Below are 24,489 nucleotides of genomic sequence, written 5' to 3'. Positions count from 1 at the left end.
TTTCTTAGCGAATGATATAATTAAGACCACATCTGTTTCATAAAATTATAATTAACATAAATTATTCAAACTTCAATCAAATACATATTCAAATGAAAGTTGGTTCACGTGCTTTGAGAATTGTGGATTGCTTGGCGTTTAAAACGTAATAACCCTAAGTCTCTTATCCTAAAATTTCGCTTCTACTTAATTTACTTCTTAAAGAGGTGAACCGCTTGTCGATCAACAATACAGAATTTGGAAAGACGTTAATGTATAAGAATAACATAAATAACAGTAATGGTTACATTCCGCTTAATCGTGGTTTGTTGAAAGTATAGCATATTTCTAAACGATTCTTTTTCTTTTGAAATAAAATCCATTAAGAATTTGCGAACGGGGCACTCCAACCAGTGCCTGTTGTGGTTATTTCATGTATCTTACGTGTGTATGCAACACTTTGGCTATATGATTTGGGACTCCATTGAAATATGAACATTTGGTTGTGTTGATTGAGGCCCTGTGAATTTTGCAGTGAAATGTCAATGACGAAACCGATTTATGAGAGTGTCTGCTTGGCAAAAATGGAATTTTTGGGGCAATTGAAAATACATGTGAAACTGTTTATTGATGCAAGGTCCGTTTAATCTTTAAAAAAAAAAAGAATTGACAATACAGAAGCCTTGAAATTTGGCCGTTTCATAAAGGGACCATTGGTTGTATCAGCCACTCAAACATCGATAACAAAAGAGAAACTTGTGAGGGAAAGTGTCTTGTTAAATATGCCTGGCATGCAGAATACACACCGCCGGTACGTTGATAATCCAAACTGAGTTGGATAATTCAAACTGAAGAAACAAAAAAAAGTCGGCCGAAACTGAAACTGAAAGGTATGTGAGTATTTTATAATTTCTGCTAATTTAGTAACTATAATCACGTAATTGTTCTACATTTGTTATAATGAATGTCGGACACACACATGCGTTTTTAGTTTTGCAACGATTAAATAATTTTCTAGTAAAAAAACGATAAATTTGTCTTCGGAAAATGCTTATTTTCACAAAATGAGACCTATGTGTTGAATTATTTACATGTTAATTGACAAAAGAGCGAACGAAACTGTAACAGAGATATGCAAAATTAGATCAGGAATGTCCTTTAAAATTTTACTTTTAACACCTAGTGTGTTTCTGTGTTAAAATCATGTGTTTGCAGGACGGGTATAAAAGTTTATGGATAAATCCAAACTGATCTGAAAATTTCTGAGGATAATAACCAAACTCAAAATGGCTAATGCACAAACTGCGATGTATTGAACATGTTTTCCAAAGACAGGTTGGGTATTATTCTTTGAAAACAACTATTCATAAGCGAAAACTCACACGATGTGTTTAATGGAATATACAAAAATACTTTCAACGAACATCGGCATTAATTTTTTTGTTATTAGTGAAATCAATTTCAACGGAACTTGCATATATATACAATTGAGATTAGAAGCAAAATACGCATGCGAAATTTGCATTCCACGTACGAAGAGATGCCATAACACGTGTTTCATATCATTTTGGATAGCATGAAAAGCATAGAAATTTAAAAATGTCTCTACTTATTATGTTATCACTTGATGTAAAGGGATTCGAGTCGAAGCTGCAGATTAATGTGGCACTTGCCCCGCTGATTCGTGTATTCTTCACCTTATTAGAGGTTTCGAATATTATTTGAGGCATTTCTGATATGATTCATTATACATTATTTCAAAAAGATTGCATCGAATGGTACACACATCTTTAAGGGGCATATCGACGGCTAGTATAGCATTTTACCTTCCGAAATATATTTACATTGAAAAGATCATTTTAAATGTTTTCTTAATACACAGACATAGATATTAAAAAAATTATGTACATTATGTATTTAAATAATATAAAAAAAAATCCCCGTGACCCTTTTCGCCGGCGCGGGAAAATTTAAGTAGTAGTAGTAAAATATTAACCAGTGAATTGTACAGTACCTCGCTATGCGCATACTCACTGACGATAAACGACTTATAACGGTATTTTAGCATAGAAAGATTGCGAGTTCTATACGGAATGATTTTGAACCCTATTGAAACCTTGGTGGGAATAATATTTGTGGACTTTAAACTATTTTCTTTCTGACTTTATCAATTACGTATTATTCCCTCCGATTTTATGTTAATAAAATTTAGACTTTTTGTAATTTTGAATATTTGATATTTCATTATATAGGGAAATACCGTTAATTCGCTCCTTTAAGCTAGTTTTAGAGCCGGGGTTTGGGCACATAGTATTGGCTTTATTTAGCTACGTAGAGGACCAGACTGATGGCAATCGTATGAAAATGCTTTGATTTATAACCGCATTTGTTTAGTACGGGATCAAATGTAAACTCCTTGTATTTCAAGGGCTTGTCAACATGGTGCTTTATGCAGTGTTTTATTATCTTAATTAAAGTTTGTTTATCGTTACTACAATACACGCAAAGGTATTTTGGCCTGTTCTTATGCGATTTCAATTCTTCACACGGGCACTCCTCTGGCGATGGGAAGGCACATTGATTAACTTTTTCTATCACATTGATAACGCCATTTTCAATAGTGAGTTGCTGATGTTGTTCATCAACGTTTTGTGGAGTAATATCAGCATGTATGTTTGTCCTATTACCTAATTTGCCGGTTGTTTCATGTTTTTAAATGTTCTGGGTTTATTAGCGCATTGTATCAAAAAACATTTTATCAAAAAAAACGTTTATAATGTCACAACTTACCTTAAATAAACGTGTTCTTAGAAATAAATGACTGGAGTCTTTATTTCTGTTGCCATTTTTTTCTTCAGTTTGAATTATCCAATTCAGTTTGGATTATCGACGTACAGGGGGTGAACATATGTTATTCTAGTTTTTAACAGGGTTACACATATTCTGTTGTTCTATTGATTCCATATGCTATTGTGTGTGTATGTGTGTACAATAATAATATATTGATTGTCCAACTATTAAAACCTTTTTAATTGTGTTCGTGGATAAGTATCTTTCAGTGGGATTTGTTATTGTTCGGTATCTTATACTTTATAACATGCAACCGGTTTATTCCAATTTTATTTTCGTTTAAGGATATATTTGTTCGATGCACGGATAATTTGCTATAATGTGCGTTTATAATCAAACGAACGCAAACAACATTAATTTCAATCCTTATCCTACTTAACTTGTAATAAAAGAACGTTGCTTATTGACCGATATAGAATAACAATTCGAAAATTATTTCGGTTCTTATATTATTTGCTTATAATGTGTTCAATAAAAATGAGAACTATATTTAATAACGTATTGTTCAGGTTCAGGACTACATTTGTGCATTGTTAATGAGAAGTTACACAACATTTATTATATTCTCTTTTTATAAAAAAAGCATCGAGGAATATATTTTACCCTGTTTTGTGTAATAACGCATTTATTCAACGTTTATTTTTACTTAACATTACTTTACATTAATTTCAATGCGTTGTTTTAAATTGTAACTCCTATTTACCAAAGCTGCCGTCTATAGAGGTTGAAATAGACAAACTTACCGGTATGTGTCATTTATATATAATATGTTTTTGTTTTCAGGCCCATTTAATTCCATAAAGTCTTACTGGGAGATACACAGCGAAAACCCTGCTGAAAAAAATATCGGATGTCGCAAGACCCCTCGGTACACAGGAATACTGGTGTTACTTCTTTGCACGCTACTTGTCCTTTTGTACTCATGTATAATGCAACGTCGGGACAATATACCAGGAGGACGATTGCCAATGTAAAAGGTACACATACTATTAAGGATGATATATTTCGTTGTAGCTTTCTCGGAAGGTGCATTATAAATTAAAATATTAAAGATACATAAATGAGATACAGCAGGGACCAATACAAAGACGCATAGGTATAATTAAGAAACCATTGGAAAATTTACCCAAAGAAAATATTATAGATAAATAAAGTATTGGTCCTTGCTGTATCTCTTATATTTATCTATAATCTTTTCTTTTGGCTAATTTAACAAGGGTTTCTGAATTATGCATAGGCGTATTTGTATTGGTCGCATCTGTAATATGGCACTTTGAGGATGCAGATACACGGGGATCTTATACATAATATTTAGTTGAAACCCATTTATTTTAGCTCGGTTACATCAAAAGACGCGTGCTTATTCGAAACGTTCTCGAGTCCGCTACATGTGCCTAAAACCAATACTTGGTGTCTTTCGGGGAGATGTCAAGACACTCCCACAGTCGGGATCGACACCATACCCATGACACCACGGCGACAGAAGATTTGTATGGGAGGGGCTTTAAATAAGGAAGGTTTAAACAGGGCCTTTAATTTGTGTTCTGAATTGTATAATGCTCTTGCATTTTCATTCAACTAAACTCCCCGAATAAACAGCGGAAAATGACGTTTTGATCCTTAGCGAATCAAATTAAAGTATAGTTAAGAATACAATCGCAATTACAGTGTTATATCATACAGACTGGAAATAATTATACAATAATCTTTTATAAACGACCACTAAACAACACTGCTTTTCTAATTTGTGATTATTAAGCAATTCGGTTTAATACCAACGTTGCATAAAGACCTACAAATAAGAAAACCAGTAATATAGTTTTTAATTTGTCTATAAAGAATACTGTTTCGAAGATTTTTCTGAAAGGCCTATGACCGACCTTTCTGCGTATCCGTCCAACAGTAAATCTCCTATTATACCATGTTTTTATAATTAGGAGTACCACAAGTACTTTTAAAGAATGCCTTAGACAACAATTAGAAAATGCAAACGTCAGTTCAGGTGATACATGGTCCACACATTGTTACTAAGTGTTGTTTTTATGAATTTGGTTTACATAGTTCAGAGTGCGTTTCTGCAGAGGATGATATAATGTGTGCCGGTCAACATGCATTTCTTGTTCGTCCCTCACTATAAAATGCAAGTACTTTTAATTAACTATAAAAAGACGCCGACATGTTTTGTTTTTTGTCGGCGTTTATACTTCTAGAATTCAATGACCATTGGCAAGATATTATAACACTCGTATGTTATAAAACGTTGTTATCTTATCATGAAAAACTGATCATCAAAATTGATTCATGTTTTAAGTAATTGAATTTTGGATCAGTGTTTTGTCTCCAAATTTGCTTATCAAAACCTACCAAAGATACTTGGACAAGTTTATAGTTTATGCGTGTGAATTACTGATATTATATTCTAAACATCAATATATGAACATGAAAAAGATATTCAGTGTCTGTAACATGGAAATTATAATACAGACAGACTAAAAATAGCTTACAATGCTCAAAACACTGAATAAACATGCACGTTTCGAAAATAAAATTCACATTTGTGTACAATGCGTTTACACGATTCTTTAACAACTGTTATATCTACCATTGTGTATATACCATCTTTGGTTGATTTATAAAGAATTCGTTACATAAAAAAATCTATGTATTAAGCCATATCGCCGTGATTTAGGAAGATTTAAATCTTCCCTAGGAAGATTGATATCCACCGTAGAAACAATTAAATCTTCCTAAGGAAGATATAAATCTTCCGTATACAGATGAACAATTCGTTACTAATGACCCATCTAGCCGCGTTATATAAATTCTTCCTGTGAATTTTGAAATCTTCCTTAGGAAGAATTAATTGTTTCTACAAATGTTATAGCCAATCGGGGTTCTGCTAATAATAACAAACAATCAAAATACTTGTTACATTTCACGCGCGCTATTATATCTCCCTATGAACTTTGAATTCTTCCTAAGGAAGATTTAATTATTCCTGCGAATATTATAGCAAATTAGGGCTCTTCCAGAAATAACAGCCAATCAAAATCTGTTGGATCCTCGTGCGTTATTTAATCTTCCAATGCATTAAGAATTCTTCCAGAGAAACAAAAAATGCTCATAAGATGTATTTTACATGAATTCGAAATATGAAAGAAGTTCAGCGCTCAATTATGCAATTTTGTATTTAGTAAAATAATTATATTATTCAAGTAGTATTTTAATGATTTTTATTTTAATCAGTTTTTCGTTCATTTATCAAATTTACTTTAAAACAGCAGCAGCATTAGTGTTTGTATCCAATAACAGCATAGATTCTAGATCTATATACAACTAGATTTATCTATATACAACTAGATTTATATTGTTAAAACTGTGAATTTGTATTATCCTTGATTAATTAATAAATGACGTCGTAATTTACAACATGAGCTGATAAATATATCAATTCTTTTATACATAGTTTTAAAACATTTCACATATTATAAATGTTTCAATACGCGTACGACATTTATTATCTTTACATGCAATGATTATACAAAACAGAACATATTATTACACTGTTGCGATGTACGCTTCAGTCTGCTAAGTGGTACGCTTCGGTAATGGTATGCAAAAGCCGACATTCCGTTGTATTAGTATGGCGTTGTTGTTACTTGTTGTTGATATTTACCCTTGGATATCCGAACCTTTTGCTGCATGTTAAACTTATTATGAAGTAAAAAAAAATGATCTAAATCACTTTTTCCATTTTGCACTGTATACTGGCTTTATTGAGACTTCTTTTTGAGCTGTTTCAAGCCATTAATTAGCAACTATACAAACGAAATCTTTTACGCGCAGCCAATCACACAAAAATCTTCGGAGCCTTTCGAAATACGGATATTAACAATCCTTTCAATTACAGTTAAAAATACCCAACACTTTATAATTATGTGACATGTTTGGCTTACTTTATTTAAAAAATGTATGCTACTTTACACAAATAATATGAAACGAGGATGTCATTTATTATCGACGGGTTTTACCTAGTAAATGCCTTGGTGTTGCAATTTTGATATTTGATTTTGAAAGGAAATTTCCAAAGAAACGCTAGTGTGTACGCATGGAATGAATTACTTAAAGTCAGCTCTGTTCTGTAATGTTAAGTGACCATCTTGGCGCTGAGCAAATATAAACATTGTTTAAGGTTATTGTCATTCAAATCTTTATTGGAGTCATTCAGATATGCACCTTCATTTCATTAAGTCATTCTTGAACAGGGACTATGGTAACAAAACATAGAGTGCTTGACTTATTTTAATATATAATATAAACTATATTATATAAAATGCGCTTAACCAATGCAGGTAATCAATAAATCAGATTAAATATAAACCAAAATGTTATAAGAACAAATTGTAGCAAGATCGAACTCTTGACGTAGGAGGAATAGCAGGAAATGTGTGTATATTTCGAGGTCCTTTTGCGCCTTAGACTCAAGTTTGAACGATTTTTTAATGATAACTGCAATAGCTAGCTATTTTATTTTGACCGAACAGCCAAATAAGTTAAACGTATAAATTCAGTTGATGATGATAATGATTTTGATGAACAATGTGATGATGATATGAACTCTAAATACTGAGCATAGCAAGATTTAATTGTTCCAAACGAAGATATAAATCTTCCTAACGTGATCAAGCCACAACTCTTTTAAGAAATACATAGTTTTTCTAAAACAAGATAGCTTATGGTAACTCGCAATTAAGTTGAGTGTGCCAATTTATCGGATAATGGTATATTTGTAGTTTTAAAAAAGGGTTTTTGTTTTGTTTTCTAACATTTTACTCTTGTAACTTAAAAGTTAAAATGTCAAAATAAGCTATCATCAAATATTTTATCCTGATGAAATTGGATATGTAGCAGTATCAGAACCTTCTGGTGATGGTCAATTCATATTTTTTAATTATTGATCAGCTTAAACACATGGACATTTTGGCCAAATGCATTTCACAGCATTCACTACTAACTTTAAGCCTCTGACCTTGAAATGAAATACATGTTAATCAATGCATATAGATGCATATGATTGCTCAGGTGAGCTTTTGTGACCGGTCTTTGTCCGTCGTCCGTCCGTCGTCCGTCCTTCCGTCCGTCGTCCGTCCACATTTGTTCGTAAACACTCTAGAGGCCACATTTATTGTCCGATCTTCATGCAACTTGGTCAAAAGATTAGTCCTAATGATATCTCGATCGAGTTCGCAACTGGGTCATGCTGGGTCAAAAGCTAGGTCACTAGGTCAAAAAAAACTTGTAAACACTGTAGAAGTCACATTTCATGCCCAATCTTCATGTAACTGTGTCTAAAATGTTTGCCTTAATGATATGTTGGTTGAGTTTAAAAGTGGTTCCGGTCCGTTGAAAAAACATGGAGCAAGTGGGCGGGCAGTTTTCCTTATATGGCTATAGAGAAACCTTGTAAACACTCTAGAAGTCACAATTTTTGCCCAATCATCATGAAAGTTGGTCAAAACATTGGTTTTATTGATATCTCAGAAGGGTTTGAAAATGGTCCAGATCGGTAGAAAAACATGGCCGCCAGTGGGCGGGGCATTTTTCTCTATATGTTTATAGTAAAAACATTAGAAAACTCTAGAAGTCACATTTTTGGTCCAATTATCATGAAATTTGGTATGAACATTTGTTTCGTTGATACAAGAGTTGAGCTCGAAAATGGTTCCGGTCAGATGCATAACAAGGCTGCCGGGGGGACATTTTTCTTATATTTATATAGTAAAAAAGCTTGTGAACACTCTAGAACTCATATTATTTGCCCAATCATCATGAAACTTGGTGAAAAGATTGGTTTTATATATATATCTCAGATGAGTTCGTAAATGGTCACGATCGGTAAAAAAAACATGGCCGCCAGGGGGTGGGGCAGTTTTACTTATGTGACTAGAGGGAAACATTGTGATCGAACACTTTAGAAGTCACATTTTTTGCCTAATTATTGTGAAACTTAGTCAATACATTGGTTTTATTGATTTCTCGGACAAGTTGGAAAATGGCTCAGATCGGTGAAACGCCATTTTTAGCGCACCTGATTGCTCAGGTGAGGTTTTAGGATTGGTCTTTGTCCGCCGTCCGTAAACACTCTAGCATTCACATTTCTCAAGCATTCTTTATCAAAGTTGCTGAAAGATCTCCGTCAAGTTTGATAATGAGCAAAATCAATTAATTTATGCCATATTTATTGCCCTTAGATTGTTCAAAGTTTCATTATATTATACAAAATCCTTGTAAACACTCTAGAGGTCACAATTTTGTTTCAGATTTTATGAACCGTGGTCATAATATTTATTTTTGTAAGCAAATTTTGATGTTTGGTAAAGGGGGTTAACTCAAAATATAGGTAACCAGGTCAAATCTTACAAAAACAAAAACACTCCATACGCCATTGTTTTGGTTCAGTAATGATGAATCTTGACCAGGATGTTTGTCTGGACAATATCTAGGTAAAGTATGACATTTGGTAAAGATTGAATAAACCGACTCCTCTCAGGTGAGCGAACTAGGGCCATCTTGGCCCTCTTGTTTTCTATTCCAATCAGACATTATAAACAATGGCGATGCATTCAGCTATGTATTATTTAGTACCCCACACAATGGTTAATGCCATGTGAAACTCTAATCGCAATCTAGAAAATGACCGTCTAGGGAACTGATTTTCGTTATAGATCTTTAAATATAACTATTTTAACTATTGAAGTTATTCTCATAATAGGCGTTTGTGTTATTACATGTATACATGTATACGGTAAGCGTTCTTCCCCCAGCCGACACGCTTACCACCTGCGCACAAGTGATTGCCTTTAACTGATCATCTTGTTTTATCACCGTCTCGCAAGAGAAAACCATTTCGTGACCATGTAGTGGACTTGGTTTATGTGTGTATTGCGAAGTTTATTATCTCCTTCCACGCCTGAGACTGCATTTTGTTTGAGCGGACCCGGATTGTAAGGAATACCGTTAGTGCCATCGTAGTTACACATTAAAATCCAGAGAGCGACAATGCGATAGTACGATGGCGACAATGCGATAATACGATGGCGACAATGCAATAGTACGATGACGAAAATGCGATAGTACGATGGCGACAATGCGACAACGCGATAGTGCGATGACCACAATGCGATAGTGCGACAATACGATGGCGACAGTGCGATGGTACGATGGCGACAATGCGATAGTCATATCGTATTGTCGCCATCGTATCATCTCATTGTCGCCATCGTACTATCGCGTTATCGAACTGTCGTCATCGAATTATCACATTTTCGCCAACGCACTATCGCGTTATCGTACTGTCGTCATCGTATTATCGCATTGTCGCCATCGTACTATCGCACTGTCGCCATCGTATTGTCGAATTTTCGCCATCGCACTATCGCGTTATCGTACTGTCGTTATCGCACTATCGCATTGTCGCCGTCGTACTATCGCACTTTCACATTGTCGCCCTCTGGATTTTAATGTGAAACCACGATGGCTCTAACGGTATTCCGTAGAATTGTGAGCCAGAATTTATTAACTTACTATATTCACGATCGTTGTGACGAATGAGGAATTGAAGCTGCAATTGAGGTCTTAATATGGGGACGTTTTATATATGACGGATGGACAGTTTTGGTTCGTGTACATACGTGTATTTGACGTTATTAAAGAAGTTCATATCATATGTGAAACGTTCGGATATTTCTTGTAACAGAGCCATATTGATTTGCCCACCTAAATACATAGGACCTCAGGAGCGCATTTGTCTTTATACCAAGAATAGAATTTAGATTGTTCGATATCTAATCACCAATACGAAAAAGGTAATTGCAAATTTTGTTAACATGTTTTACTTTTAACGATTGCAATCGTTTCTTAGCAACATACCACGATTTAATGTTGTTAACTCTTCTATTATTAACTCTTTATTGAAAACAAGAAACATTGTATCGTGTGTGCATTTCAATAATTGAATATGCCGAATACATGTACTAGTATCTCCTTTTAAGATATTTCTCGTCTGTAAAATTGATGTAACTGTTCAGCCTTTTATTTGAGATAAGATTGTTTCACGCCGAAATGTTAGTTTAATAGTCTCTGATGTGATACGTATTTATACATTCAACACCTAACAAAAAATATTATTAGCCCGTTGAGTTTGTAAATGAATGTATACAATAACATGAATAAATAAATAATTGCAGCTACAATTGTTTGGCAGTAGTGTATAGGAAATTGCTGATTTTATATTTTTTTAAAGACATTAAAATTAGGTTTTCAACTTTTAAATTCGTAAATCGTTAAAGATGCCCATTTATTTTTTATTTTATTAATTTATTTATTATAGCCTCATCCAATATTTACATTTATCACAGTTTTGCACATATAAAACAATAAGATAAAACATTGGCCACTCATAAAATGAGTTATAAGAGACTTTTACTGCTTATCAATGTACTTTACATGACAATCAGTATGCATGTTAAAAGCTATATTGCCACCACCAATCTTACTATTTGTCATTTAAATTTGTTGCCGAAAAATATCCAACACTGTAAATTGTGACATTATTTCACAAATAGTTAGCCACCAAGAGAAAACATTCCACCATCAAGGCATACCATGATAAGCTGATTAGTGGTGATAATACATACTTCTAACCTAGTACAAACTTGCAATCAGTTATCAGACTGAAAACAATTGCTCTATTTCAGACTGAAGGGAAGAAACTCCTTCGACCTTATCATTAAAATATCTACTTGTAAGCCCTGCAGAGTCATCTTTCCTTCATTAACATTCAAATGTGCTAGGAAGCAAGTTGAGAATATTTAGTCCCATCATATACAATGTACTGTAAAAATGTCATTTAAGATTCATAAAATTGATACATTGCATATGACCACTATACAAAGGCCTTAAGGAGAGACTTTGATCTATATATATATCAACATATATATACATATCAACATATATTGTCTGAACAATCAAACCCATTAACCATTGCTAATAATTGTACAAATAATAGGAAAACTGGAAAACATACTGATGCCTGACAAAAAGACGATGTTGGCCTAAATAAGGCTACTTGACGTTTAAATGGTACTAAAACAAGGCAACACTGGATAATTTAAGAATTTGGTGTTGAAGAAGAAAGTGTTAAAGGGGCCTTTTCACAGATTTTGGCATTTTTTAAGTTATTCATTAAATGCTTTATAACGATAAATGTAAACATTGGATCGTAAAAGCTCCAGTAAAAATCAAGAATAAAATTTAAAAAAGAAAAAGAACATTGCCCGGACCAGGTTTCGAACCAGTGACCCCTGGAGTCCTGCCAGAGTCCTGAAGTAAAAACGCTTTAGCCTACTGAGCTATTCCGCCGAGTATACTTGAAGTATTGTATACCTTATATAAGCAATCTTCGTAGTTTCACAAAATTTAACGACAAAAACAGAACTCTCCAAATTATTCAATCGTTTCGCGTTGCAACGCTTTATAATTTTTAGGTTTTAAAATCGTCAAAAGATGCATATAATGGCTATATTAGACCATGGTAAATGTTCAGTATTACTGTTTCCTCACAAATATCATAACTAAAACGAAAATTTGCGAATCTGAAACAACTTTTTTCAATTTTGTCAATTTACCAAAGCGTGAAAAGATTCCTTTAAGACACAAGTCAGCTATTGATACATCATAGTTTTCCAGTTTATATTGCTAGGAAATAGAGAGCATCAGTTACTATACAATCTTAAAACCAACTATACATATCTACAACCATGTTGAGTACAATTACTCAAAGATTAAAATACAAAGTATTACACATAGGTGAATAAAATACTAGTTGACCAGTTTGTTAAAAAGCCTCTATCTAGTTATTTACATAGATAAAATGAGCGCAATTTAAGAATTTCAAAACAGGATTTTGCAGTTATTCTTATCAAAAGTGGGTCGGAGAACACAAGAATAGTCTTCTCTAACATTGACATATTTTCAAAGTTTGGATTAACTATACAGGCTTTCTGGGTAAGAACATGTGTTATATGGCTGTACACAGAACACTGAAACAGAACATGAGACTCATCTTCAATCGAGACATTTATGTCATATACTTGATTTTAATCCATTATAAAATTTATTTTAAAAAATCAATTAAAAACGATACCAAAAGTCTATTTCAAGGCAAAATTACTGTTTTACATGAGAAATGTATACGTTCATTATTGATCATATATAAGCAAACAACACAAATGCATGGCCATCATTCCAAAGTAAAATTAAGATTTCGTTAGATATCCAAAAAATAATCAACGCTCCATAAACTATAATAATAAGAGCATACGTACACAAGAAACACATTTGAAATTAAATGTTTTCATAAATAATTATTAAATACGCATCGATAAGGTTAAAATCAGTGCAATGTGAGTATGCATTTTCAAGAAGAAACTATAACTTAATATTATGAGACCGCTGTTACATACATTTTGATATTTTTTAAGAACGTTACGCAATACAATGATTATTTATCATAATGTTCGGAATTTTCCTCATTTTTCATGTACCGGTATAATTATCCATCTTATTTAAAGGGGCTTTTTCACATTTTCGTTATATAATTGACAAAAGTAAAACAAATGTTTCAGGTTCGCAAATTTTCGGTGTAGATATGATATTTGTGAGGGAACGTTAATACTGAACATTTACCATGCTCTAATATATGCATTATACGCATCTTTTGACGATTAAAAACCTGAAAATTATAAAGCGTTGCAACGCGAAACGATTGAATAATTTGGAGAATTCTGTTGCTGTTGTTATATTTTGTGATTCTACAAGGATTGCTTATATAAAGTTTAAAATACATCACTGACTGTATGAACACGGATGCCCGAGTGGTCTAAGCGATAGAATTTTACTCCAGGGGTCAGTGGTTCGTGCCCAGTTGAGGTTTATTTTTTCTTTCTAAAATTTTATTCTAGTTTATTTTGGATATTTAGTATCAAAATTATAACGACAACAACATAACTCTCAAAAATATTCAGTCGTTTCGCGTTGCAACGCTTTATAATATTCAGGTTTTTAAATCGTCAAAAGATGATATTTAAGAGCATGGTAAACGTTAACGATTGTGCAGTTGTTGGTGCGCGAAATCCTCACCTCTAAAACCCGGTGTCAATTCTGACGCATATGTTTTGGCTTGGTGGTCAACATACAGATATGTGGAGATATACTGTTTTCTCACAAATAACATAATTACAGTGTAAATTTGCGAATCTGAAACATTTTTTTTTATTTTGTAAATTTACCAAAACGTGAAAAAGCCCCTTTAAGTTCACAAGACTTTATAGTTACAATAGTTGTAGTATGTAAGTTACGAGTGTTAACCCATTTATGCCTAGCGTCTAGAAAAAAGGCCTTGGCAAACAGCGTAGACAAAGATGAGCACCGCATGTTGCTTAAAGGTTTGCGCTGTTTTCTTAAAGGAATTTCTGTAAGAAATATTCTAAATATAGAAATAAATATACTAGACATCCCTAATTTTGGAAATAAATTGATTCCATTTAGACGGATGGGAGAGTCCACTAGGTATAAATGGGTTAATGGCAGTTTTTCACGTAAACCGGACAGTGCCTAATGCAGCCGTGTCGGACCGTATTTGGTACAAAAACGAATATGGTACATTTGTACCATATTCGGCCGAATATGGTACAAATGTACCATACTCGGACCGAAGATGGTACAATTTTCGACCGAATATGGTACAAACATTGTACCATATTCGGTTGGAATAAGTTTTTCTATGCTCGCCAAAACGTATTTGGTACATACCAAAAAAACTCATAAAAATGAAAATGGCCTACGTATATGGTACATAAATTATGTATTTCTTAATAAATGAAATAGTCTGCCGATGTGTAAACTTTTTTTCAAACTCAAATACATTGTATTAACCTAATATTGGAAGTGACAAAAGTATCATCATCATCATCATCATCATCATCATCATCATCATCATCGTCGTCGTCGTCGTCGTCGTCGTCGTCGTCGTAACTAGCAGTAACAGAAACAGCTAACCTAACCACACTTTACATGGATTTTGCTGGTTGTGTAACTGTTTCGCCGGCTAGCTCAGTCGGTTGCGCGTCAGATTGGCACGCAGGCCGCCTGGGTACGATTCCCGGGCGGGCCAGATACTTTCGTGGAGATCATTAATAGCAATTTTCAAATTTTTAAAACTTTTTTTTTCGAAAGTGTATTTTCACCAAAATCCGATTTAAGAGATTTTGAGCTCTTTTAAATGAATATATCTCTCCAAAAATAAGGATGTTTGACTGGCTGCTTTAGACAGGTGTGACTGTTTTCCTAAACATTACTTTGTAAAGTTGATTTGTCGTTCCGACGTCATATTGCTGAGAAGCCGACAAAGCTTTGAAGTTTCCGATTTTTTCTTTGATAACGTGCCGCTTTAAAAAGGCGGGAATTTTGCACACGAGTCTTACTCAGAAGTCAGTAACCATATTTGACTTGGCGGTCGGCAAGAAAAGTTGTGATTTTCGACTAGAAAGAATTGAAATCCAAACTTTCTTCAAACTTCAAAAGAATTCTTGACAGTAAGTACTGTACATAATTTTAATTTTCAGTTGTCTTAATATGCATTGATGTTTTAACATGCATTGATTTTTATGTTTTATGCCCCCCCCCCCTCAGAGTGCATTTGCAGTTGTCCGTCCGTCTATCCAATTGTCCGTGGCATTCCTTCCGGGTGCGTAACTCCTAAACTGCTAAAATATTTAAGCTACAGTCATTTTTTCGAAAGTGTATTTTCCACCAAAATCAGATCGAGCTCCTGTAATCTGTAGATTTGAACATTTTAAATTTTATGGAGTTTATAGGTCTTTGACCTTCGAACCCTGCCTAGTCGTGACTTCTGGTGAGCGACCTAGGCCCCCAGGGCCCCTTCTTTATATCCCTTCCATCCACGTAGCATTGGTTTCTACAGACCGTTTGTCCGTTTACCGCCATAAGTTTGCCCGCTATTTTTCCCCTGAATTTGAATTCGGTTGGATTTCAATGAAACTTTACATGAAGTACTTGCTACTTTCATTGCGCATATTGCCCGGAAGTTCGGATTGTAAATTTTAGCGGAGCTATCAGACGAGTGATTTTAGCTCAGCTCATGTCGTGAGACATTCGTTTTCGACACGCGGTGTTCAATACAAGCTCTATTAACTAATGAAGTATAAATGTATATTAACTTATTATATTATTTCAGATGAAGGAAGCAATTAGGAGAAAAAGGAAGCAATTAGGGTGCTTGCCCAGGTCGAAGTACGACATTATTGTCAGATGTTTAAGCGGATCGTTCGATGTCCCTGTGAAGAAACGGACACCTGAAGAGAATAATTGTTTGGCCATGATTAGAAAACGTAAGGACTTCGAGCTTGGTGACCGGGGTTCTTTATTGTGTGGCGGAAAGCAAGTCCTTGTGAAAGAAGATCTTCCTAGATTTGTTGAGAAGATGTTCATGGAAAACAAAGGATGTGGAGCAAGGGTTATTTACAACAAACTGAAAGTAAATTACACGGGGTTCTCGGAACAAGCTATCCTTGAAATACTGTACAATAGCAAGTATTACCATGAGAAGTATCCGAGATTTACAAACAAGCCAAAGCCAAAGACAATTACAGAAGAGGAACCAGGCAAAAGATGGCAGATTGACATAATTAACATGAAAAATCAAAGTGTTAGCTACAAGGGGTCCACATACAGTTATATTCTACAAGTCGTGGACGTTTATTCTAGGTACGTTATGCCAAAACCCCTGAAAACGAAGAGTTCGCGTGAAGTTGCAAAGGCATTAGAGGACGTGTTGATGGTTAACCTTGCCCCTGACATCATCCAATGTGACAACGGACTGGAATTTAAAGGCCCTAGTATGAAACTTTTGTTGAACAAGTACAACATCAAAATGATCAATAGTAGGCCGTATCATCCTCAATCACAGGGCAAGTGTGAAAGGTCAAACAGTGTTATAAAGGCCAAGATTCTATTTGCAACAAAAAGTAAACGTGGATTTAACTGGGTCGAAGGGCTTCAAGATTTAGCCTATGCCATAAACACAAGTTTCAAACGAGTTCTTGGGGGTCTTACGCCCTTTGAAGCCTACTACGGAAGAAGTCATGTTTTTTCCAAAGAACGTCATAGTTCTCGTGAAATAAAGAAAACCATACGGCGAGCAAATAAAAAGGCTTACAGGTCGCTGTTGAAAAACGCAACTTCCCCAAGCAAGTACAAAGTAGGAGAGACAGTATTAATTCGCTATCCCTTTCGAAAATCCAGGGTGCCAACCAAAAGATATGTTATCGAAGGCAAGGTAGAAAAAGTAAAACGAACTGGTGTTTATATCGTGTCATTTCAAGTACCGAACAAACCCGAACTTGGATTCGTAAGCAAATCGGTTGGGGTCGAAAACATGACTAGCCTAACTGTTGCGTTAGAGAAACAACGAAAAATTAAAAAACATTCATTAAAACAGAACCGCTCAGAGAAACAAAATCACAGAACTAAGTACTATCATGTTTTAACACACCATGAAAATCTGCAGTTGTTGGATGGGGTGAATATTGCCATGGACCCAAATCCGGATGGAAATTGTCAATTTGCTGCTATATCGCATCAACTTGGTAAAATTGGTATATACAAAGACGTAGATGCTTTACGTAAGGAAGAAGTCCATCACATTGTAGAAAACAGATATTTCTATGAAACTTTTGTCTATGATGAAACATTTGATGAATACGTTAAGAATATGTCTAAGAATGGGACATACGGCGACAACCTCACGCTCATTGCACTTATAAGAGAATATAATTTGCAGTGCCTGGTAGTTTCTACCCGAGGACTAGAACACTCATCAATTGTGTCAGCAGATGGAAAGTTCGATGGTGATGTTGGAACAATTGCATTGGGGTATTTCCCAGAAGGATTTGGCATGCATTACGTTAGTATCCGTATCAATCAACGCGTGTACAAGGACATAATATCACGCTTAGAACAGTCGTATGACAACGGTGACTCTGGCGACAGCGCTGCGTCTGGCGACAACGCTGCGTCAGGCGACAACGCTGCGTCTGGCGACAACGGTGACTCTGGCGACAACGGTGACTCCGGCGACACCGCTGCGTCTGGCGACAACACTGCATCTGGCGACAACGCTGCGTCTGGCGACAACGGTGACTCTTGCGACAACGGTGACTCCGGCGACAACGGTGACTCCAGCGACAACGGTGACTCCGGCGACAACGGTGACTCCGGCGACAACGCTGCGTCTGGCGACAACGGTGACTCCGGCGACAACGCTGCGTCTGGCGACAACACTGCATCTGGCGACAACGCTGCGTCTGGCGACAACGGTGACTCTTGCGACAACGGTGACTCCGGCGACAACGGTGACTCCAGCGACAACGGTGACTCCGGCGACAACGGTGACTCCGGCGACAACGCTGCGTCTGGCGACAACGGTGACTCCGGCGACAACGGTGACTCTGGCGACAACGGTGACGTCTCTGTGTGTTCAGCCCTGAAAGAGCTTCAAGATATGATAAACAATAGGAGGGCACAGAAGCGAACGACTTTTCCATTTCTGATGTTACCACTTCACATTCAAGTTGAAATTTTTAAGTTCTGCATACAATCAAACCCGTCAATCCAGTTTGTGTTGGCGAAGGTCGGCAAACCCTTTAGAGATTTAATAAGGTCAATGAGTTTGCAAACACCTAGAATTTACATTCGGCCGGATATTGGACTAGATACTAGTAACAGAAATCCTGTTAGCGTTCGTTTCCTATTAACAAGAGCGGGCAGAAACAGCGGTCTTATTTCGGCAATAAAAGAAATCATCAAGGGGCCAAAATGGGCAAACGCATGGCTGCGTTTGCGTGTTAGTGGAATCGGTTGGTATGATATCATAGATGTCATGTACAGACATTACAGGTGAAATATACATGTATATTGGTGTTTGGAAACCTGTTATGTTATTTTTGTGATTGATGATTATGTTCTTCTACCGGAAATTTGTTGTCATTTGCTCATTTACTGGTAACTTTTTACGAAGCACATTTGGGATATTTTGGCTGCTACTAAAATGAATGTATATATGTATATTATGTCTTGTCAAAATGCTGCAGTTGGATTAAAATTTAAATGCTGTTCTATGTTCTTCAATATTACTTTGAAAAATCCTGTCAGTATACCAATAAATGAAAAAAGTACAAGTTTGTTGAATCTCTTGAATGAAACAAATTATAAAATACAAAATGTAAAATGAATATGTGATGATGATGATGACAAAACATTTGTGATGATGATGATGGTAAAAAAATTGTGATGATGATGGTGGTGGTGATGATGATGACAGTGGTTATGATGATTGGGGTTTGATGATTGTGGTGATGATGATGATGATGATGATAATGATGATGATGATGATGATAACAAACGTTTTGGGATGATGATGACAGCGATGTTTATCGGACGATGATGATGGTTATAATGATGATGATAAGTTTTTAGATGATGATGACGGCGATGTTTATCGGCCGACGATGATGATAATGATGATGATGATAACAAAATATTTGTGATGATGATGATGGCGATGTTTATTGGCCGATGATGATGATGATATTCTCATCGTCGTCATCATCATCACAACATCCTCATTATCGACCGAAAACATCGCTGTCATTATCATCACAAAAAAAACTTTTGTGATCACCATTACGATCATGATAATGGATATGATGATGTTGGTTTTGATGGTGATGAAGATGGTGGTGTTGGTAAAGATAACAACGATGATGATCATTGGGGTGTTGATAATTGATGTGATGATGATGATGATGATGATGATGATGATGATGATGATGATGATGATGATGATGATGATGAGATAACGATGATGATGATGATGATGATGATGATGATGATGATGAGATAACGATGATGATGATGATGATGATGATTACGATGATGAGTGTGTATCATATTCGGAACGAATGTGGTACATTTTTCATCCGAATATGGTACAAGTTTGTACCATATTCGGTCAGGCATTTTACCCCAAAACTGCAGATACGTATATGGTACAATTAGACAGTTGTACCATATTCGGCCGAATATGGTACAAACTTGTACCATATTCGTTTTTGTACCAAATACGGTCCGACACAGCCGTATAGACTCGGATTAACTTTACGAAGTATGCCGTCGTAAGCCGACATACCGTGTGAGTTTATTAGAGGAAAATACATGAACCTGTATAATACATGAATTAACTGTTTACTCGCAAATTTGTTAAAAACAAAAAAAATGAGTAATATTAATATTAGTAATTTATACTGATATTGCTGCTGACGAATATTTATTTAGAAGGTTTTATCCCAGTAGCTCTACGCTTGTTTAAATAGTGCATTGTTTCATCATTTTGAAATTAAATTGAAACTACATGTATAAACTTGACATTATCAGAGGTGGTAATCACGTAACAAACAAGATGGCGACGTCCATGCCGAGGCAAGTATTTTTCGTCGTTTTATACCCTTTATTACTTGTATTATTTTTTATTCCGCTCACTTTCCAGCCATATTATTAGGAAGAAAGTTACTGGCTATTATTTTATAGTAATATTCGCTCTATATCTCGACGTTACTCGGTGCGAAATTTCTTAGCGGGATGACCTTATCAGGGCTCCACTAAGAAAATTTGCGTGGAGTAAGTCGAGATATAAAGCGAATTTAAATACGAAATAAACGCTTATCACCTTGCTGGAAAGTGAGCGTCATTTAAAAAATAAACAGAAGTAATAAAAGGTATAAAACGGCGAAAATGACTGTCACGGTATGGACGTCGCCATCTTGATTATCACGTGATTATTCCCTCGGATTATCAGGGATTGCGTATACCGGAGCTGACTGCGTTTAAGTGGGGTAATTTGGAACTGACCAACAAAAATCCATCGTTTTCGTGTGTTTTTTTTTATAAAGGTGTCACGTGTATTTTCACCGGGTAAGTCACTTTATCTTTATATTTCTTTGAAATGATTGCGCCTTTGGCTTTACGGCGTTTATTCTTCACTCGGTTTTTGTTCCAATATCCTAGACGTCGGAATTAAAAAAAAACAGTTATTGGAGGAAAACCGTCCACAAATCTGTTGTGTACTTACGTGACCTTCGATGTAGAAATTATCATTTTTTCGTTTTTGCGCATGTGTACAGTAAAATATAACAAATATTACGACTGTATCGAGTGAACAGAGTTCCTTAGTTTTTTACCCATAATATCGCAATTCATATTAAGATTCTAGCATATTAAATTCGGTATTCGGACCATCGCTCTCACGGAAAATCGCTCCTATGCTAATTTTGACACGGCGAACGTTCGCTCCTGCGTGATTTTGACAACCAGGACAGTCGCTCCTGCATAATTTTGACACCACGGCCATTGGTTCCTACAATTTGATACGAAGCATTGAAATGCAGCATACGCCGATCAAAGGTTAACACCTATAATTAGCCGACATTTAAATTGACCTAACTTGTTAACAGTAAGCATATACATAAATATACTAAAATTTTGAAATTTTGAAAAAAAAAACACACAATTTTAATAATCATAGAAATATTATTTTAATACATGTATAAATATAATATTCTTTGCTAAATAAGATCTATGCTTTTTGCAATCAATATGTTGCAGGAACCAGGTCGATGGTGGAGTTTCGCCACAGGGAACCAGGTCGATGGTGGAGTGTCGCCATAGTGTTGGGCACCGAATTCGTCTTGGCATTGAGATGTGTTGTGAATAAACATTATTGTGAATAAACATTATTGACTCGTACATATCCAACTGTGTGTATGAATGTACCTATGTGTTTCTTTTCGTTTCAATGCGCTCTCTTGTGCATATTTCATTGTGAATATATGTATATACATGTAACTATGTATCATAAAAACAAGTTAAATAAAGAACAACATTTCAACTTTTCATGTGGCTTTTATGTTTATTCCATTCGCAAAATTGGCTTTTATTCCAAAAAACGTTATGTAGCATCAAATGTTCTTGATAGAACTAATGTAGGGACCCTTGTCAGGGTGCTCATATAACTTAGGAGCGACAGTCTGGGTTGTCAAAATTATATAGGAGCAACAGTCCGGGTTGTCAAAATAATATATGAACGACTGTCCGGCTTGTCAAAATAGTATAGGAGTGACTGTCCGGCTTGTCAAAATAATATAGGAGCGACTGTCCGGCTTGTCAAAATAATATAAAAGCGACTGTCCGGCTTGTCAAAATAATATAGGAGCGACTGTCCGGCTTGTCAAAATAATATAGGATCGACTGTACGACTTGTCAAAATAATATAGGAGCGACTGTCCGGCTTGTCAAAATAATATAGGAGCGACGGTCTGGCTTTTCAAAAAAATACATGAGCGACTCTCCGGATTGTCAAAATAATATAGGAGCAACAGTCCGGGTTGTCAAAATAATATAGAAACGGCTGTCCGGCTTGTCAAAATAATATAGGAGCGACTGTCCGGCTTGTCAGAATAATAGAAGAGCGACTGTCCGGGTTGTCAAAACAACGTAGGAGTGAACGTCCGCCTTGTCAAAATAAGCGTGGGGCGATTGTCCGAGATTCGTTAAAATCAGCCACAACCATATTTGTTTATTATGCAATCATATCCCATCTTAACTGCTATCTCGTACACAAGTTCGCCCAGGCTTCTCTGTATGGGCACTCATTAAGACCATAAAAGCTTGTACTAATCGTGAAAATCGCCGGCGACATCAATTATTTATTTGTAATGCGAATCTAGATAGAACTCGAAATAATTAAAGGGACATTAACAAGATTTGTACTACAAAATTCGGAATACAATTGTAACATACACTAAGAAGAAATTGTAGCATCCATTAGCTACCTTTTTTGTTGATTTTTTCCGTTACAAAACATAAATTGGAGTTTATGTAATCTTTTATTTTACATAATAAAAAAAATAACTGGCGTCAAAGCAAAAGGATAACTGGTAGTTTTTTCACGAGCCGTCTTAAAATTAAAAAAATACATAACAGAGCAGTACAAAAACAACAGCAGTTTAATGAAAATATCTTTCATGCTTAAATTATTGAACTGTATATAAAATTCATTCTTTAACTCTTTCAGTGCTGGAACCGAATTTTGAAGGCCTTTGCAAACAGTTTGGATCCAGATGAGACGCCACAGAACGTGGCTTCTCATCAGGATCCGGACTATTTGCTATTTTGATAGTATTCTTTGAAAAAAAAACGAAGAAAATGCTAGTTTTTAAAATTCAGCGGACGACATTTTAGCAGACGACAAATTTCCCAGCATGCAAATGGTTAACATGGTCTTTATAGATCTTGCATCTAAGTTAATCCCGGCGAGTAAGTCGAAAATGGCAAGGCAAACATAAACAAACGTAATATAAAACATACAAGCATTTTTGGATACGACCCTCTACTGTAAATTAGTTTTTAACAACTAATTTAATCAAACCATTGAAATAAGTTAAACTTTTGAAGTATGTACGTATGCAAGTATGTTCGCATATGCAGGTTTTTCGATATCAGCTGTGCTTTGTAAAAGGGGTTTTTATGCATGTGCGTAAAGTGTCGTCCCATATTAGCCTGTGCAGTCCGTAGAAGAGACTTACTTTAAACAGGAAATATCATACAAGCGGAAAGTGTCGTCCCTTATTAGACTGTGCGGGCTGCACAGGCTAATCTTGGACGACACTTTACGCACATGCATTTAACCCTTTTTACACAGAGCACGGCCAATATTTATTCCTGTCGCGTCGGCGGCTTCGTTTTCGTGAGCCAAGAATGTGTCCCGGCAATCTTAAATTTACTAACTACCGGCACTTACGAAAGTTGGTACCAATTTGAAATTATAACTGCACTGTACAGCTATTACTCTTTACACCAGGTCGGACCATAAAGACCTCATGAGGGGGCCGGTAGGACCTGAAAATAAACTCTGATTTAAAAAAAAATACTCTTTACAGAAGTCGGATCAATTTAGATGCGTTGTTGTGCTGTGTGTCAGCTGGATATCCCCACATATCCGTACGCTGGCCACCAACTAAACTCACATGCGTCGAAAATGCGAATAGACTCCGCGTTTTCTAGGTGAGAAGAGAATCGTGTGCATTAACAACTGCGCTAATCGTTAGTTTTAGTTCACACATTCTCTTAAAATACGAAGATTAAAACCACTCAACATATTGCTCCGTTCTGACTTATTTCGAATATGAACATTATATATATATATATATATAACCATGGTGAGAAGGTTTCATCAGCAAACATGTTTTTTCAAACAGGGAATTCGGCATGTACACAAATTGTGGCAAAGAATGTTGTTGTTGGGGCGAAACGCGTATGAGGTTTGTTGATATTTTTGCTTATCATATTTGGGACACATTTTTGGCGTAGCTGAAAAGCCCAATATGTGTTGACATTTAATGACCTTTATAAGCCTCCAAGTAAATGTTGGGGAAAATCCAGTTGATCCGACCTAATAATTCTGAAGAT

At 35.5% G+C, this 24,489-nt stretch overlaps 1 protein-coding gene across 2 annotated transcripts in view; it reads left to right on the top strand.

Moving 5' to 3' along the window:
• Window positions 1-373: 373 nt before the first annotated feature.
• The window catches only part of LOC127842689 (glycoprotein-N-acetylgalactosamine 3-beta-galactosyltransferase 1-like), a 47,435-nt gene continuing 23,319 nt past the window's right edge, over window positions 374-24,489 (top strand). Inside the window, exons 1-2 of one of the 2 annotated variants that reach the window (XM_052372326.1) lie at window positions 374-869; window positions 3,613-3,806. The gene's annotated coding sequence lies outside the window, so the exon portion shown is untranslated. The remainder of the gene's footprint in view (window positions 870-3,612; window positions 3,807-24,489) is intronic. The other variant, XM_052372327.1, reaches the window with a different exon arrangement.

Source organism: Dreissena polymorpha, chromosome 8 (genome assembly GCF_020536995.1).
Source record: "Dreissena polymorpha isolate Duluth1 chromosome 8, UMN_Dpol_1.0, whole genome shotgun sequence".
Classification (NCBI taxonomy): domain Eukaryota; kingdom Metazoa; phylum Mollusca; class Bivalvia; order Myida; family Dreissenidae; genus Dreissena; species Dreissena polymorpha.
Note: the sequence above shows the minus strand (reverse complement) of the source record. Positions and strands in the feature narration are given on the sequence as shown.